The sequence below is a fragment of the Equus caballus genome, chromosome 2, assembly GCF_041296265.1.
Source record: "Equus caballus isolate H_3958 breed thoroughbred chromosome 2, TB-T2T, whole genome shotgun sequence".
NCBI classification, from domain to species: domain Eukaryota; kingdom Metazoa; phylum Chordata; class Mammalia; order Perissodactyla; family Equidae; genus Equus; species Equus caballus.
Window position 1 is genome coordinate 102,574,728 of NC_091685.1, and position 19,026 is coordinate 102,593,753.

Below are 19,026 nucleotides of genomic sequence, written 5' to 3' on the forward strand. Positions count from 1 at the left end.
CCCCAAAATTACTCTCCAATAAAGCAGCTAGGATGATCCTTTTAAAACATGAGTTGAAATATGTCCATCCTCTAATTATCTCACTAATTATCCCCATCATATTAAAGGTAAAGCCAAAATCCTATGACAGTCTGTTAGACCTTTTGTGATCTGGCCCCACCCATGCCTCGCTTCCCTTCCCAACTTCTTCAAATGCCTCTTTCAGTGAGGAATTTCATAGCTACTCTGTTGAACATGGCATATTTTACTTGACAAATCTTTCCTCTTCTTTGCTGTATTTTTCATTTAGCACCACCACCACCTAGCATACATTATATTTTTCTTATTTGACATTTTTTATTATCATTGCACTAGAATCTAAGTTCCATGCAGGCAGAGATTTTTGTATATTTTCACGGCTGAATTATAACACCTAAACAGTGAGGACACTCAATAAATATTTGATGTGTAAGTGAATGAAGGTTCTAGCTAACCAACATCCTTCTTCACCTTCACTGCCTTCTTTAGTGTCTTCCTTCCATGAGTTTACAGAGGTTAAAATGGACAAGAAGTGAATCCTCTTAGGAGGACACAAGCCACGTCTCTGTTTCTCTGTTACTCTTGTTTCCACGGAACATGAGACAGACCTGGAGGCTAAATTAATAATGGTTAACAGTTGTTAAGCACTTTCTAGGTGGTAGGAGGCTGTGTAGGCACATCCCTTGTATTGTCTTAAAATGTCCTCACATAAACCCCAAGAGGTAGCTGTTTTTAATTATCCCTATTTTATAAGTGAAGAAACCAAGTCTGCACGTGGTTATGTAACTTACACAAAGTCATATATCCTGCATGTTTGAATCCAAAGAGCCCAACTGCAGAGCTTATATTCTTAACTTTGATACTGTAGCACTCCTCTCACTGCTCCAGCCTGCTGTGCTCTAGTCATTAGGCAAACACTCTCTTGTTCTGTCTTTCCGGCTTCTGTTCTTTCTTCTTCTTATGGGTTACTATGGTTTCCTTGGCCTCCTTTTGCTTCCACTAGTTAAGAGCTGTAATTCTATTTGACTTTGGAGTAGATGAAGAGGGAAAAAACATTTTTCAATTGATTTTTATTCTAAGCTGCTTAGTTCTGCCCAATTTAGACAATAGAGACTCCTCTTGCGGTCTACCGAAACTCAAAAGAATTGCACATCAGGGTTTGACACAGAAGCCCCAGCCAGCAGTAAAGGGTTCATTTCTTCGGTTTGTATTTTATGCATACATTTCCTTCTAGAACTTGTGGGCAGGGGAGATCAGGAACAGGCAGGAGGTTTAAGATATTTGGGATTACCATGTACTTGTTTTATTTGTTCTCCTTCTTGGGAGGTATGTCCCAAAGTTCACTGGTAAATAATTGCCCCTAAAAAATAAAAGCAAACAGAAGAATTCTTGTTTTTACTGGTTATAAATTCATTCTGGAATACACAAAAATGGATATAAGAACAGTAGCATGTTTTGCTGGATGAAACAGTACAGGGTTTATTACAGCACTATTGTCTTCTATTTAGTGCTGGGTAATTTGTAAGTTATAACCACATAACCAGAAACTTAGAATTCACTATGTATTGCTATCATCACTTTCTATTAATCCAGCAAACAATACATATGGCAGATCATTAAATAGCATAGAAAAAATATTTGAAAAGATATTACACAGCTGATATTTTGCAGAATATTCTTTGAATGATGAAAAATGAGACTGACATGTTTAGTAGTAATCCTAATATAGTTTCTAGTAGCTGTAATAATAAAAGTAGATACCACTTACATAGAATTTAACGTATGCCAGTTACTCTTGTGTTTCATATTGAATAACCCGTTTTAAGTCTCAAAACAACCTATAAGACAGGTCCTATTACTACCTCCCTTACACAGACAAATAAACAGAGAGAATTTAACTTCTCAAATTTACATAGCTAGCAAAAGAAGGCCTGTTTTAAAATGAAGTATCTGGTTCCAGACGCTGTGGTCTTTACCATTACATAATACTACTTTTTAAAAAAAATTATTTTAGTGAGGTCCTATTGACTTAAAACACTGTTTACATTTCAGGTGTATTGTTATATTCCAGCTTCTGTATGGACTGCATCGTGTTCACCACCAATAGACTAATTTCCATCTGTCACCATACAAATGTGCCCCTTTACCCCCTTCACCCTCCTCCCACCCCGTTCCCCTCTGGTAACTGCCAATCTGTTCTTATCTACGTGTTTGTTTATCTTCCACATATGAGTGAAATCATATGATATTTGTCTTTCTCTGTTTGACTCACTTCACTTGGCGTAATACTCTCAAGGCCCATAATACTACTTTTGCAGAAAAAACTTTATCTAGAACTAAGGAAATGGGATTGGTGAAAATTTAGTGGTTTCTTTAGAAACCTAGATACAATTTTAGGTGAAGATACTGGGAATTCTCTGCAATAAATCTTAAAAAGGTGCCGTATAAGAAATCAACTCTTCTAATCTAGATTATGTGGTTCACATAACAGAAGAACAACTAAAGTTCACATGAATAAATAAGTTGATAAAAAATGCACAGCTGAGAAAATTCATCTTTTCTAGATATGTATGGAAGGAATATCCTTTATTTCTTTGTAAAGAATAATTAAAATAAGTATCAGAACTTTGCAATACTTCATTATAGTCATGTTAATGTATATTTTTGTTGTTTTTCAAGAAATTGTGTCTACATGACTTTTGAGTGGATTTGGTCATTATGAGTTAATCTTTCATTAATCCTATATCAATGTACATCATACACCAAACATCAGTGAATAAATGCATGAATGAGTGCTTAAATGTATTTTTTGATGTAAAAAAAAAACACTGCAAGAAAGCCAACCAAAATGAACAGTGATTTTGCACTAGTCACTAGAGATAAAATTGATGAGCAAGAAAATCTACTTGCATAATGGAAAATATATTTAACAGTCGTTATCCAATTTGTGAAATTCTAAGTGGGTAAACCAGATCAATAGCACCCCTTATAGCTAAACAGATAATCTATTCAATTACACAGCATAATTTCCTGGCATGGCAACCAGCTTTCTTCCTGTATCTTCACTCTGGAATGTTATGCTTCTCATTTTTGGGGTGATATTTATACTAACATATAACACCCATGGAATATTGCTTTCTGGTTCTAGGGCTTCAACTATCTATACATCTATTTATCGATCGATTGATTGATCTATCCATCATTTATTTTTCAATCTTATTACTAAATTTTTCAGCCATAATATCTTAGTTTTGTTGGTAAATTTCTAACTTTTCAGCATTTTAAACTTAGTTTTGATTTTCCACAGTTTCTTATTGATATTTGAGATTCAAGGATGCTCTATCTTCTCCGGAGTGTCCAAATTCTCTTTGGAAGAAGTGAAACTCGTAGGTCCTGTGTAGCTCCTCACTGCCAAATCTGTGCTCCTCCTTCTTTCAGTTTCACATTTTATCATTTTCTCTCATGTCAACTCAGTGTTAGACTCCCAAATAGCTTATTAGAATCATTTCCTCTTTTATATTTTTTCAGGTCTATTTGGTAACACTTTATCTACTCTGATACATTAGAAAGTTGGGAATTTTTCCAAAGGTCTTTAATGTTCTTATCAAGCATAGCAAACAATCTTGCAGCTAGTACATACACAACTTCTTTCTTTCAGGATGGTCAAAACAGAAACACTACTGATCATGTCATAGGAGCAGATCCACTAAGCACAGGTACATTTTGACTAGGGTTCAGATACTAAATGGACAGACTATTCCCTGGGCTTCACTCAGTAACTACCTGAGTTAATGAAATCCAACATCTCCAGGTGTGGCTTTCCTCACTCAAACAGGGTTAAATAATCACCCTCATTTTAGAACTTTAAGGACTTTCCTCCCACTTCTCAGAAAGCCATATTCAACTGATTTTCAACAAACAAAAGTAAAAAACCCACTAATCTAAATAGGGATCATATATTCCAGACAGGCTATCTATATATAAAAGTTACTACAAATCATTAAGAAAAGATGGGCACAACCCATTTTAAATTGGGTAATAAATAAATAGTTTAAGTAAATAAATAAACTCATAAAATAAAAAAATCTAAATGGCTAAGAAACACTTGAAAAAATATCTAACATTTTGTGTAGTCATTAACATGTAAAATAAAACAAACGTGATATTTTCACCTACAAAACTGGTGTAAAATTAATTAATAACAAACAGTGGTACAGACCGTACAGTGAAATGAGTGTTTTCAAACATTACTGTGGTATAATCTTTTGGTGGCAAACTGTAACTAATTATCAAAGCATTTTAAATTCCCATACATCAACCTAATAAAGAAATCTCTAGAAATGTAACTCCAGGAAATCATCACAGATCCACATGTAAAGATATATTTATTTTTAATCTAACATTATTTATATTTGTATATCCTTTGTGGTAATCTACTAGAGGAAACTGAATCAACAAATGTTGATACATCCATACCAAACGTATCATGTTGTAGAAATCATGTCATAGAATATATTTAATAACATGGAGAAAATATCGTGATTTAATTGAACAAAACTCATTGTAAAACTTTTTCCAAATTTATAAAAATGTCAGGAAAGAAACACTCTGGGATATGAAAAGTGTTTATTTCTGGGTAATTTTATTATTGGTAGCTTTAATTTCCTTCTTCAAGATGACCACAATTTACACAATAAACATGTATTAATTTCATAATCAGAAAAAGATTCAATGTATAAATAATACAATTATCAGAAACTAAAGTCAAATTATAAAAAGTCGTAATGATGTTGAAAAAAATCTCTAGGCTTAAAGAAAAAACTGTCTAAATAGGAGAGCAAAATGGTTTTTTTTAACACCCATTAGCTTCTTAATAATATTTAACTATTTTCATTGGTATTATTGTATTAGATCATGACACACATAAACATGCACACTCATAATACTCAAACCATTTATTGGAATACTTTCTTATATAAATATGGAATTATCAAATACCATGATTTTTACTATTTCATGATGTCCAAGATTCCAAAAACACCTGCAACTGTTATTTCCTAATAATAAACTTATTACTGTACATAAAGACTATTAAGTCTTGGAGCAAAAGAAATTACTGCATGGCCTAGGACATTTGTATTCTTCTGTGTTATTGGATTTGTAGGACTCTTCAGTTGTATGTCATTTTATATTTAATTTTTTGTAGTTTCATGTTTAAAGCAAAGAAAATAAATAATTGCTATTGTTAAGGATGCTTACAATATTCCTAAAATTCAATATATTTTAATAAAAATCAAATTATTTTAAATTAATAAAAATCAATTATTTAGATAATAATCTAAATGCCAGGCATTATTTTAACAGTATATCAATCTAGAGAATAACTGAAGTAGGATGGAGACCAGGCATACCAGGGTATAGTAACGGGTATAGGAAAATTAATTATATATGAAAAATTATATAACAAACTTAGTTATATAAGAAGAGTTAGCAGGCATTAAAGGATTAGCACTCAGGAATCATTTATGTTAAAATATTTGAAAAATAATTTCATTTTAAATATGGGTGACCTCCTTCAAAAACCAAGGAGAGAACTGATATGGTCTGAAACTAGTACAGAATTGGAATAGCAAGGAAGTGGCAAGTATAAAGTTTTACAAAGGGCCTTAGGGATACTGCTTAGAAAATGGTTTCCTAAACTTAAAAAGAAAAGGTGTACAGGTCCATACGTTTATAAAAATATGCAGATCAATAGCTAATAAAAATAAATTTCAGAACATAACCGTTTATCATCATGAGAAGGCAAGCTCAGAAAAATGAATTCAGGTATTGGAAAAACTTGTCTTGAACTTTCCTCTTTTAAAAATCCAGCTAGATGTACTTATCCTTTCATCAGAAAGAGCAATATTAAAACAAATATAATTATGAAGACTGAAATTTATCTCTATAGTTAATTAGATTTGCATATTTTAATTACATTATACATTATACAGTAGTAATCAAGAACAATGTACATTTTTTAAACGCATCTCATTTAATGGAAATAAAAGTAGCGTCATTGCCCTTGATTTTATAAACAGTCTTCTCCAAACCAATTCTGAGGTCACGTTTAAAGTCTATATTCTTATATGAATCTTCATCTTCTTTGTTATTTTTTATTAAGCCTAAAAAATACGGTTTCTTTTTCTGATTAAGTCAGTTTTCTTGCTGAGTTTTAAGTTTTCCTTCTTTTTTATTTTTTACAATATTCTAAGTATTCTAAGTAAACCCAGGCTAAGTCTAAATTACACCCGAAAGGCACTTGATTGTCCCTAATGAGTAATAAATACAATTACAATGAAATAATTCAGATATCATTTGAAGAATACAGTTGTTTAATCTTCAGAATATTTAACTCTAATTGTTGAAAGATGACCAAGCACCTTTATAATTAGTATTCAAATCTGAAATCACTATTTACAATGAATGATATCATCATTAGTAATGATGGACAGCTCCAGTGTTTTGTGCTACGATTTAGGCAATTGTTAATTCCTCTTGCTGATAATCAGCTGTGGATGAGGATGCTAACGAACATCTTTCAGGAAGTCATGTTTCACTCTGAGTTGATGAATGCAGAATACCACGCTAATGATGTCCCCTGCATGATTCAAGGTTTTTGAAAGCAATTCCTCAAATTAGAGGGTTTGGGTCAGATAATCTTCTATCTTCAATCTGCTCTGTTTTCATTAAATTATTTTTCTTTAAATAGGATCGTATTAATAGCATTCATTGAGAATCTTTATATGATAAGTAATATCTACTAATTATTGAGTATTCCTGTGTACTAGGCTCTACTGAAACACTTTTTAGAGTTGTTAACTCCTCTCAACTTCACAAGAAGCTTCTGAGAGGAATTAGTATTGTTATTGCTGTCTTACAGATGAAGAAACAGACAGAGACGTTAAATAACTTACTCTTAACTCCTACACTGTACTGCCTCTTAAGCTGGAAAAACATCTTCAATAATATACATAAGTGAATTACAATTAGAAATGACTGGTAGTTTTAGACATTAATTGGGGAAACTTTAAATGATGGCTTTCCTTTCTGTTCCTCTAATCTAATCCTTCTACTGTCCAGATCTAGCATAGTGGTTAACTGGACACTGAAACATAAGATCTCAGCAAAAAGAATAATACTGAAATCATGAGAAATGATATGAAACCAGGAGAAATCATATTTTAAATTTTGAACTATTGTAGCACTGTTTAGTTATAACATTAGGGACAAGGGGTTAAAATGAGGAACTGAAAGTCTTCCAGTCAACTTATTTTGCAATTAGTTCAATTATATCCCCTTACTCTTATAGATAAATATTAATCACAATTAAGCTAAGTGGAGGGCCAGCACTTAACCATAGATGGTGCCATGTCAATACAACCAGAACCATTTTCAAACTCTACATCAGGGATTCTCCAACATCTTACATTACAAAATCCTTTAGGATATAATTATATTTCTAGAAAAATACGCAAATTTAGAACACACATTTATATAATTTCCAGAGGTCACACATTTTTCTGAAGACCATTCATGTCTTCTTAAATCACAAAATGTGTTCCTGCCCTAAGCTTTTGAACAAAATATCTTGCTTTATTTATCTCGTTAATTGGTGATGGCATTTATTTATATGCCTTGATGTTATCCTCTTCAGTTCAACATATTGAGAAAATACAATATATTTGGCACTGTTAATTAATGGTATAATAAATCAAAATAAGAAGACAAAGACTTACACTGAGTTGATCAGAGACTTGTGGGAGAGAGAGGTCAAGTGTCTCCATAGCGACTCTGTTGGTGCCTAGCCAAGCTCTGCTGGGCTCCTTTTACTAGTTAAGTGAGCTCATCCCCCAATTTCTGAGTGTTATTACTAATAGCTAACACCTTCTCAGAAGGCTTCATCTTGGGTAAGTTAAGCTACCTGCCATGAGTTGCCTGTAAATTTTATCTTCTACTGTTTTTCCCTTCTCCCTGTCAGGATAGCCACTATCTAACAGCTGACAGTCTCAGGCAACAAAAATCACCTCCCTTCCAGAACAAAAAAGATAGGAGAAACTGTGCAGTTCAATCTATGTTCCAGAGCTCTTGTGGAATGAGGCTGAGACCAGCACTTACTTGAATCCACAGTCTTGCTTAACTTCCTATCCTTCCCTTTCATGCTGTCCTTATTCCCATACAAATTTCTCTCCTGCATGCACTTCCTTAATGAATCTCTTGCGCATGATCTAGGAAACCTAACATAACATAGTTCCAGAAGAGAGAGATGTCAGCTTCATGGTGGAATGAGGTCTCTCAGTGAACTCTCCCCTCCATGATACAAGGAAAAAGACATTCATATTACAACAGAGAACATCTACACGACACAAAAGATGTCTAAAAGACCCACACAGTCATACATCAGAAGGTGGAGAGGCTGGAGATCCCCTTGGAGAAAGTGGAATGGGGTAAAAGAAAGTTTTGCTTCCTCCTCAAATGACTGCAATCTAGTGAATGCACACAGCCTTAGAGAGGGAAGGAAGGAGGGAGGGGGTGGCCCCATCAAGGGAACATCAAAGATCCCCGAGGTCCCTTGCAGCCTAGGGGGAAGCCCCCTACTGAAGTGACTAGCTATCATGGGGGTGACTTCATCAAACCAACACCCCAGGAGAGCAGATAGCAAGGGAGAGAAAGAAGCCCCTGAGGGCACACAGAAGAAACAATGCACCCCTCCCCCACCTGCCCAGCATCTGGCTCCAGCACCTGGGATCCCAGTGGAACACAGAGGGCTCAAAATATGCAGCTCTTGACCCACACTCAGTGGCAATAGGGAGTAACAGAGATTAAATAATACCACAATACAAAAGAGCAAAGCCACGCCCTCTATCAAAAATTATGTTAAATATCCAGACCAGAAGGAAATGACAAGCACCCAGAAATAAATCCTGAAGACACAGAAATACATAATCTAAAAGACAGAGAATTCAAAATAGTTATCATCAAAAAACTCAATGAGTTAAAAGAGAATGTAGAGAAAGAATCCAATGAGTTCAGGAGGTACTTCAAAAAAGAGATTGAAACTATAAAGAAGAACCAATCAGAAATATTGGAGATGAAAGACACAATGGATGAGATGAAATAAAATATGGATTCCCTGAATGCTTGAGTGGATATCATCGAGGAGAGAATCCGCATAATTGAGGACAGACATATTGAAATGCTCTAGACAGAGGAGGAGAGAAAACTAAGACTAAAAAGAAATGAATAAAGTCTCTGAGAAATAGCCAACTCAATTAGGAAATGCAACATAGCAATTATAGGTACTCCAGAGGGAGAAGAGAAGAATGGAGCAGAAAGTTTGTTTAAAGAAATAACAGCAGAGAACTTCCCAAACCTGGGGAAAAAGTTGGAAATCCATGTGAAAGAAGTTATCAGATCTCCTAAATATGTCAATGTAAAAGGACCAAAGCATACAGTAATGAAACTAGCAAAAGTGAATGATAAAGAAAAAATACTAAGGGAAGAAAGGAAGAAGAAAATAAGTACAAAGGAATCCTTATCAGGCTATAAGTGGATATCTCAGCAGAAACCTTACAAGCTAGGTGCCACTGGAATAATAAATTCAAATCTTTGAAGGACAAAAACTTTCAACCAAGAATACTATGTCCAGAGAAAATATCCTTCAGATATGATGGAGAAATAAAAATTTTCCCAGATGAACAAAAGCTAAGGGAGTTTGTAGCCACAAGACCCCCTCTACAAGAAATCCTCCAGAAGGCCTTCATACCTGAAAAAAAAAAAAAAGGGGGTGGATAAAGGGGTTTATAAGGCCCAGAGTAAGGAGATGAATAGGTAGACAAAATCAGAAAATTATAGCTATACATCAGAACAGGTTAGCAAATACTCAAGTATAGCATTAAAAATAGAGGGAAGGAAAACACCGAAAACAGAGATAGTCTTGTCATTTGAACCTCAAACTCACAACATAAGATGGAATAAGATGTTGACAAAAACAACATAGGAGGGGAAGAGGTAGGGGACTAAACTGGTTTAGTCTAAGGAAATAAGAGGCCATCAGAAAATGGGCTATCTTATCTACGAGATTTTGCATACAAACCTCATGGTAACCACTAAACAGAAAAGCAGAACAGAGTTACAAATAATAAATAAGGAGAAAACTAAGAAACACAAAATAAAACTACATAACTCAATTGGTAGACTGAAATACATGGGACAAGAAACAGAAGAAATGCAGGAGAACCAGAAAACGAGTGACAAAATGGCAGCATTAAGCCTTCATATATCGATAATCACCATAAATGTAAATAGATTGAATTCTCCAATAAAAAGATACAGAATGATGAGATGGATTAAAGAACATGGCCCAACAATGTGCTGCCTCCAGGAAACACATCTCAGCTCCAACAACAAACACAGATTCAGAGTGAAGGTATGGAAGGCAATACTCCAAGCTAATGGGAAACAAAAGAAAGCAGGTAATGCAATGCCTATAGCAGACAAAGTAGACTTCAAGATAAGACAAAGAGAAACAAAGAGGGGCAGTATATAATGATCAAAAGGACACTCCACCAAGAAGACATAACACTCATAAACATCTATGCATCCAATACAGGAGCACCAAGGTACATAAAGCAACAATTAACAAACCTAAAAGGAAATATAAATAGTAATACAATAATAGTAAGGGACCTCAACACCCCACTCACATCAATGGACAGCTCATCCAGACAGAAAATCAACAAGGAAATAGTGGAGCTAAATGAAAAGCTAAAACAATTGGACTTAATAGACATATTTAGAACACTCCATCCAAAAACAGCAGAATATACATTCTTCTCAAGTGCACAAGGAACATTCTCAAGGTAGACCATATGTTGGGAAACAAGGCAAGCCTCAATAAATTTAAGAAAATTGAAATAATAACAAGCACCTTTTCTGATCACAATACTATAAAGCTAGATATTAATTACAAGAAAGCTGAGAAAGGGGCAAACATGTGGAGACTAAACAACATGCTATTGAACAAGCAATGGATCACTGAAGAAATTAATGGAGAAATCAAAAAATATCTGGAGACAAATGAAAATGAAAACATACCATACCAACTCATCTCTACTCAATATATACTTTCCATGCAGCAAAAGAGGTACTAGGAGGGAAATTCATGTAACAAGGCACACCTTAACAAACAAGAAAAGTCCCAAATAAGCAATCTCATACCACACCTACCCAAATTAGAAAAAGAAGAACAAACAAAGCCCAAAGTCAGCAGAAGGAGAGAAATAATGAAAATCAGAGCAGAAATAAATGCAATTGAGACAAAAAAGGCAGCAGAAAGGATCAACATAATAAAGAGCTGGTTTGTTCTGTTTTTTTTTTTTTTTTTTTTTTTTTGAGAAAGATTAGCCCTGAGCTAACTGTTGCCAATCCTCCTCTTTTCGCTGAGGAAGACTGGCCCTGAGTGAACATCCATGTCTATCTTCCTCTACTTTTTATATGTGGGACATCTACCACAGCATGGCTTGCTAAGTGGTGCCATGTCCTCACCTGGGATCCGAACTGGCGAACCCCGGGCCACTGAAGTGGAATGTGCGTACTTAACCACTGCACCACTGGCCAGCCCAGAGCTGGTTCTTTGAGAAGATAAAATTGACAAACCTTAGCCAGACTTACAAAGAAAGCTCAGATAAATAAAATTAGAAGTGAAAGAGGAGAAATAACAACAGATATGACAAAAATACAAAGGAATATAAGAGAATACTATGAAAAGCTATATGCCAACAAAATGGACAGCCTAGAAGAAATGGATATATTCTTAGACTCTTACAACCTTCCAAAGCTGAATCAAGAAGAAATAGATAAACTGAATAGACCAATCACAAGTAAAGAGACTCAAGCAGTAATCAAAACCATCCAAAAAAACAAAAGCCCAGGACCAGACAGCTTCATTGGAGAATTCTACCAAACTTTCAAAAAGGATTTAATACCTAGTCTTCTCAAGCAATTCCAAAAAACGAGGGAAGACAGAATACTTCCTAACACATTCTATGAGACTAACATCACTCTGATGCCAAAGCCTGACAAGAACAACACAAAAAAAGGAAAACTACAGGCCAATATCACTGATGAACATAGATGCAAAAATCTTCAACAAAATATTGGCAACCTGAATACAGTAATACATGAAAAAGATCATACATCATAATCAAGTGGGATTTATACCAGGGACACAGGGATGGTTCAATATCTTCAAATCAACCAATGTGATACATCACATTAAGAAAATGAGGAATAAAAACCGCATGATCATCTCAATAGACAAGAGAAAGCATTTGATAAAATCCAACAGCCATTTATGATAAAAACTCAGCAAAATCGGGATAGAAGAAAATTACCTCAAATTAATAAAGGCCGTATAAGATAAACCCACAGTCAACATCAACTCAGTGGGGAATAACTGATGCCATCCCTCTGAGAATAGGAAGAAGACAAGGGTGCCCACTATCACCACTCGTATTCAACACAGTACTGGAGGTTTTGGCCAGAGGAATTAGGCAAGAGAAAGGAATAAAAGGAATCCAGATAGGGAATGAAGAAGTGAAACTCCTGCTGTTTGCAGATTACATGCTCTTATATATAGAAAACCCTAAAGAATCCACTGGAAAACAAGTAGAAATAACTAACAACTATAGTAAAGCTGCAGGGTACAGAATCAACTTATGAAAATCAGTTTCATTTCTACACCCATTAATGAACTTACAGAAAGAGAACTCAAGAATACAATTCCATTTACAATCACAACAAAAAGAATAAAATATCTAGGAATAGATTTAACCAAGGAAGTGAGGATTTATACATTGAAAACTACAAGAAAATGTTGAAAGAAATAGATGATGACATAAAGAAATGGAAAGAGATTCCATGGACATGGTTAGAAGAATAAACATAATTAACATGTCCATACCACCCAAAGCAATCTAAAGATTCAACGCAATCCCAGTCAGAATCCCAAAGACATTCTTCACAGAAATAGAACAAGGAATCCTAAAATTCATATGGGGCAACCAAAAACCCTGAATTGCTAAAGCAATCCAGAGAAAAAAGAAGAAAGCAGGAGACATTGCAATCCCTGACTTCAGAATGTACTACAAAATTATAGTAATCAAAACAGCATGGTACTGTTACAAACACAGGCAGACAGATCAATGGAACAGAACTGAAAGCCCAGAAATAAAACTGCACCTGTATGGACAGCTAATCTTCACAAAGTTGCCAAGAACATACAATGGAGAACAGATAGTCTCCCCCATAAATGGTGTTGGGAGAACTGGATAGCCACATGCAAAAGAATGAAAATAGACCATTAATTCACTCCATATACAAAAATAAACTCAAAATGAGTCAAATACTTGAAGATAAGTACTGAAACCATAAAAGTTCTGGAAGAAAATATAAGTAGTACACTCTTTGACATTGAAATTAAAAGGATCTTTTGGAACACCATGTCTACTCAGACAAGGGAAACAAAAGAGAAAATACACAAGCGGGACTTCATCAGACTAAAGAGCTTCTGCAAAGCAAAAGAAACTAAGATCAAAACAAAAAGACAGCCCACCAACTGGGAGAAAATGTTTGCAAATCATGTATCTGGGACAGAGTTAATCTCCATAATATTTAAAGAACTCACACAACTGAACAACAAAGAAGCAAACGGCCTGATCAAAAAATTGGTGGAGGATATGAACAGATATGTCTCCAAAGAAGATATACAGACGGCCAATAAGCACAAGAAAAGATCTTTAAAACCACTAATCATCAGGGAAATGCAAATCAAAACTAGACAAATATACCATCTTATCCTTGTTAAAATGGCTATAATCACTAAGACTAAAAATAGCAAGTGTTGGAGGGGGTGTGGAGAAAAGGGGACCCTCATACACTGCTGGTGGGGATGCAGACTGGTGCAGCCAGAATGGAAAACAGTATGAAGATTCTTCAAAAATCTAAAAATAGAAATATCATATAACCCAGCTATCCCACCAATGGGTATCTATCCAAATGACTTGAAATCAGCAATCCAAAGTGGCCTGTGTACCCCTATGTTCATTGCAGCACTATTCATAATAGCCAAGACATGGAAACAATCCAAGTGCCCATCAACTGATGATTGGATAAAGAAGATGTGGTATATACATACAATGGAATACTACTCAGCCATAAAAAGGACAAAATCATCCTATTTGCAACAACATGGATGGACCTTGAGGGTATTATGTTAAGTGAAACAAGCCAGACTGAGAAAGACAAACACCATATAACCACACTCACATGTGGAAGATAAACAAACACACAGACAAGGAGAACAGTGCAGTGGTTACCAGCAGAAGGGGAGTGTGGGTGGGCACAGGGGGCGAAGGGGAGCACCCACATGGTGGTGGACAAGAAATAATGTACAACTGAAATTTCACAATGATGTAAACTATTATGAACCCAATAAAAAAATAGTTCCAATATTGTGAAATAAACACTATTACTACTTCTACAATAGATAGCTAAATTAAGTTGGCTACTTACTATGTGTCAGGCAATTTACTAAGCATTTTGAATAATTAAAGTTTTCTGAGTTTGAAATATTTATTCTGATAATAGAATTATAATAATTATCACTTATTGAGTTTCTACAGTGTGATGAGCTCAATCACACTGCATTTCAACTGAATGTGGGAGTTGTTATTGTTTTTCCCATTTCATAGATTAAGAATTTAAAGTACAATGAGTTTAAGTAACTGCCCAAGCTTACATAATGATACTTGATAGAAAGTGTTCAACAAATTAATGAATCACCCATATTTGATTGGGAAATTCTTGAGGAAAATCAAAGGCAAAGTAAAAAATTATGCAGTTCTTTCTCTCTTTTCTATCAGTAACTTAGAAAATGAAAGAGTATAGTAAAGGGACATTTTGGAAACCCAGCTACAAAGTTAAATGATACAATAGAATTGTCTTACAAATTATATCATCTTAAACATTTGTAAAAGATGGAAAATTCTATCTAGTAAATATTGTTGAGCAAAAGTAAGGATATCAGAGCATCCAGCCAGTGATGGTATGGAGTGGGTGCTGCATAAATGTTGGTCAAACAAATCTGACTTTTGGGTACAGAGCTTAGAAAGAAAAAAGTCAACCTTGATGAAGGTCTCTTATAAAGACTTATGTTGTTAGAAGAAACACTTTCTATGTTTTAGAATTTAGTTTGAATATATATAAATATATAGGGACAATTTATAAAAATAAAAATGAGAAAAATAAAATAGTAAATAAATGTAAATCTCTAATATACACACCAAAGAAAAATAGTAATCTCATATACAAACAAAGGAAAAAGTGATAATATAAAATCAATTGAAAACTACACTGTAACTATTTTATTAAAAAGTGATAAAAATTCTGCTTGATATATAAACTATTGAAAAGTATGTATATATTAGATAAATGATTAAAATCCTTTTGTTACGTATTTTAAAATTACCTTATCTCCTTTTATGTGTAGATTCAATGCACAAATAGCTACTTAAAAACATCTCATCAAATAAAGACTTAAATACATATAGATTTTTAATTGGTGGTGGTGATTTTGTTTAGTTTCACTGTAGTGCAATAGTGAATATTCAACATTCTGAATATCTTATACAATATGTAGACTTAATTACATATTTACATTTGGCCTCCTAAAATTTAAGAAATGGGAGAAATTGAACTAAGGAGAAAAAAACAATAAAGAATTGAGAATGATGTGAATACATATAGAAGAAATTTTGATTCTTTCCCCTCCAGAAAAAGAAGCAGAATAAGAGAATATTAAAAAATGTGGCTAAAATTTTATAACTGTCATTCTCCTTAAACCAAAATTATCATCACTGCTCTTTTAAATGTGGCACAGGCAATCAATTTCGTCAGCGCAATAAAAAGACCAATTCTTCCCATCAGATAACACGGGCTTTGCAGACAGGGAATATACAAAAGTACTCACTGCCACCTTCAATCATACAGGAAGGTGAAAAAAAGCAAAAAAAATTGTTAAGAAACCTATCATAAGTATACTTAAAAGGATGAAGAAATAGGGGAGGCAGGAGTTCCTAAAGGATAGTGATAGTTTTGTATTTAAAATGAGAGTACAGTCTTTTCACTCCATTTTATGGTAGGTGAAGGAACTCTAAGATGAAAGGCTTGACTCAGCTCTGTAGGAGACAAAAGACCCTACCTTCAGAGCATTGACTCGGTATTCTCTGGAAAGGTGCAGGGCAGTGAAAATACGTCAGGGGAGCAAGGAAAATAAGTCCTGATAGAATATTATTGAAATAAAAATAACAAGTGACTTTAAGATGTACATTCAGCTAATTCAAATGAAAGAGAAAAAGTTAAGGGATGAAATATTTATATATTAGGATTAAGTCAAATGCTGAGAAAGGAAACATACTAGGCGAGTAGTTTTTATGTTCTTAAAACCATATGTTACAAGTTGATAAAAAAGGAAGTGCACTAGTCTGCTCGAAATTACCTCAACCAGTTTGATTTCCATCATTTTATGAGTCTTTTCAACATCGAAGTTCTGAAATTGATGTTCATGACTCAGCATTTTGTACTGATTTGGTCTCATTTGAAGGTACATATAGTCTATCGAACAAACTTTTTCAAATTGCAGCAAAGTGTATTCAGAAACTTAATGTTGCTCATATTTTCTTTTTTTCTTTTACAATAAATAATTGATAGTTTAATTTTTCTTATTATTTAATTCTGTAAGCTACATAATATAATATATACCATTTTCTAACAAAAAGGAAATTCTATGTTTTGTCACTACCATCAAGACGACAGTAACACTCCACTTCTTTAGTTCTGCATGATGATATAGTTACATTTTAAATAACATGTACTTTACAGTTTGTAGTGTTTTTCACAAAGACAATTGAGAGAAGTGCATAGGTTTTCAAAAATATTTAGAATGTATATTAATAGAAATTTTAAAAATCACAAATGTTCTGGCCGATATCTATATCTTTATATAATTTAATAAGGGAGAAATGCTTTATTCTGGTATATTTTATATTGAACTTCTGGTAGCTGTAAAAAATTTTAAATATGACCTTAATTATACCTCAATAAAAAAAAAGTTTGAAGTATGAATTATGCTGCATTGAGACTAAACGTGTCATTTTGTGTCTGAGTGGTCAATAATAGGCTTTTCCCCATACTCTCTTAGATTCATTTGTTAATATACATGTTTTTAATATTTTAAGAATATGAGGGTCACTTCAAAAGGTTCTATTGAGAAACAATTAGTGTGAGAATTGTTTTTCTCTGTTCTTTTTGAACTATGTCAAGTACCTTTTTTATAGCCCAGAGTTTTATTTTGTTGTGATAGACATAATAGCAGTGAAACTTTGTTCTAACCCTCAACTACAGCTCTTTGGATTAATTTTACACGAGAACAACAAATCTTTACAAGCTTAAGCAACTGCATTTGAAATTTTGTTTTATATATAACTCCATTCACTAGCAACTGAAAGATTTTGTGGGATGAAATCTCAAGTTGTTTGAAAATATAGTTGCAAAAATACCATCAATATATCTTTTGCTTTCATTTTTTTACTACTTTGTAAGTATACATTCTTAACTTTAGTAAGGTTTTTTAATATAATATGCTAAACAAAATAACAAATCTATGACAATGCTGGAATATGCAGTTTTCCAATTTCTTGTCCTCCATGAAATGTACCTCATTTAAAATACCACCCTAGGGCCAGCCTGGTGGCACAGTGTTGATTTCGCATGTTCCGCATAGGCGGCCCAGGGTTCACTGGTTCGGATCCTGGGTGCGGACCTACACACTGCTTGCCAAGCCATGCTGTGACAGGCATCCCACACGTAAAAAAAAAAAAAAAAAATGTAGATAGAGATGGGCACAGATGTTAGCTCATGGCCAGTCTTCCTCAGCAAGAAGAGGAGGATTGCAGGCAGATGTTAGCTCAGGGCTAATCTTCCTCAAAAAAAATAATAAAATGCCATCATATGTGTTACTCAGGACTTGGCGTTTTACTATTTGAGCAATTTTCTGAGAGAGTAGATACATGACATAGACCGTCTGCAGTTATTTTAATCATTTTATTAAGAAGTAAATTTTATTGCATCTTATGTTGCATTGTGACATGCAAATTATATTGCTTTTTATTATGTTTAGGGTGATGTATTAATTAGAGCTTGTGTATGTTCCTGGTAGTGTGTATGTAGAAGTATTATCTTTACATTCTGAAGTGGGATCTTTCAGTATGGCATCAGTTCTTCCCAGCAGGGAAGGAATCTTAGCATTTACACTCTATTTCAAAGTTAACCTGAGGAAAACAGTGCAAAAGGAGGACAACTGTGGTCTCCAAGGCCTCCTGTGATCAGGCCCCTCCCTCCCTCCATTTGCACCCCCACTTCCCTTACACATGACACTCTAGCCATACTGGCCTCCTTTGTTTCCCTTGAATATCACAGGCTATTGCTCTCTTTCAAACCTTTGGAATTGCTCTTTTCCCTTATATTGAATTATGTTCTCTCACTTTTGTGAGAGTTGGCTAACTGCATCTCTTGAATCTCACTTTAATTATTGCTCCTCAAACACATCACACTTCATCACTCATTGAAAAGTAACTTCGTGCTCCAACTACACCTGTCACTATCATGCATCCCTCCCTATTTCCTTCACATCATTTATTACTAATGTGTAATTATTTAGTTATTTTATTTCATTTCTGTGTTTCTTGTCCCAGTTGGAAGACAAGTTCCATAACAAGACAGTCCTGGCCTCTGTAATTCACAGTTTTATCCCACCACTTAGATCAATAACTAAATCAATAAATAATTGTTAACATCTATAGTAAGAAGAAAATATCTCTTGAAAGGCAAAAGTCTAGAAATGATTGATCC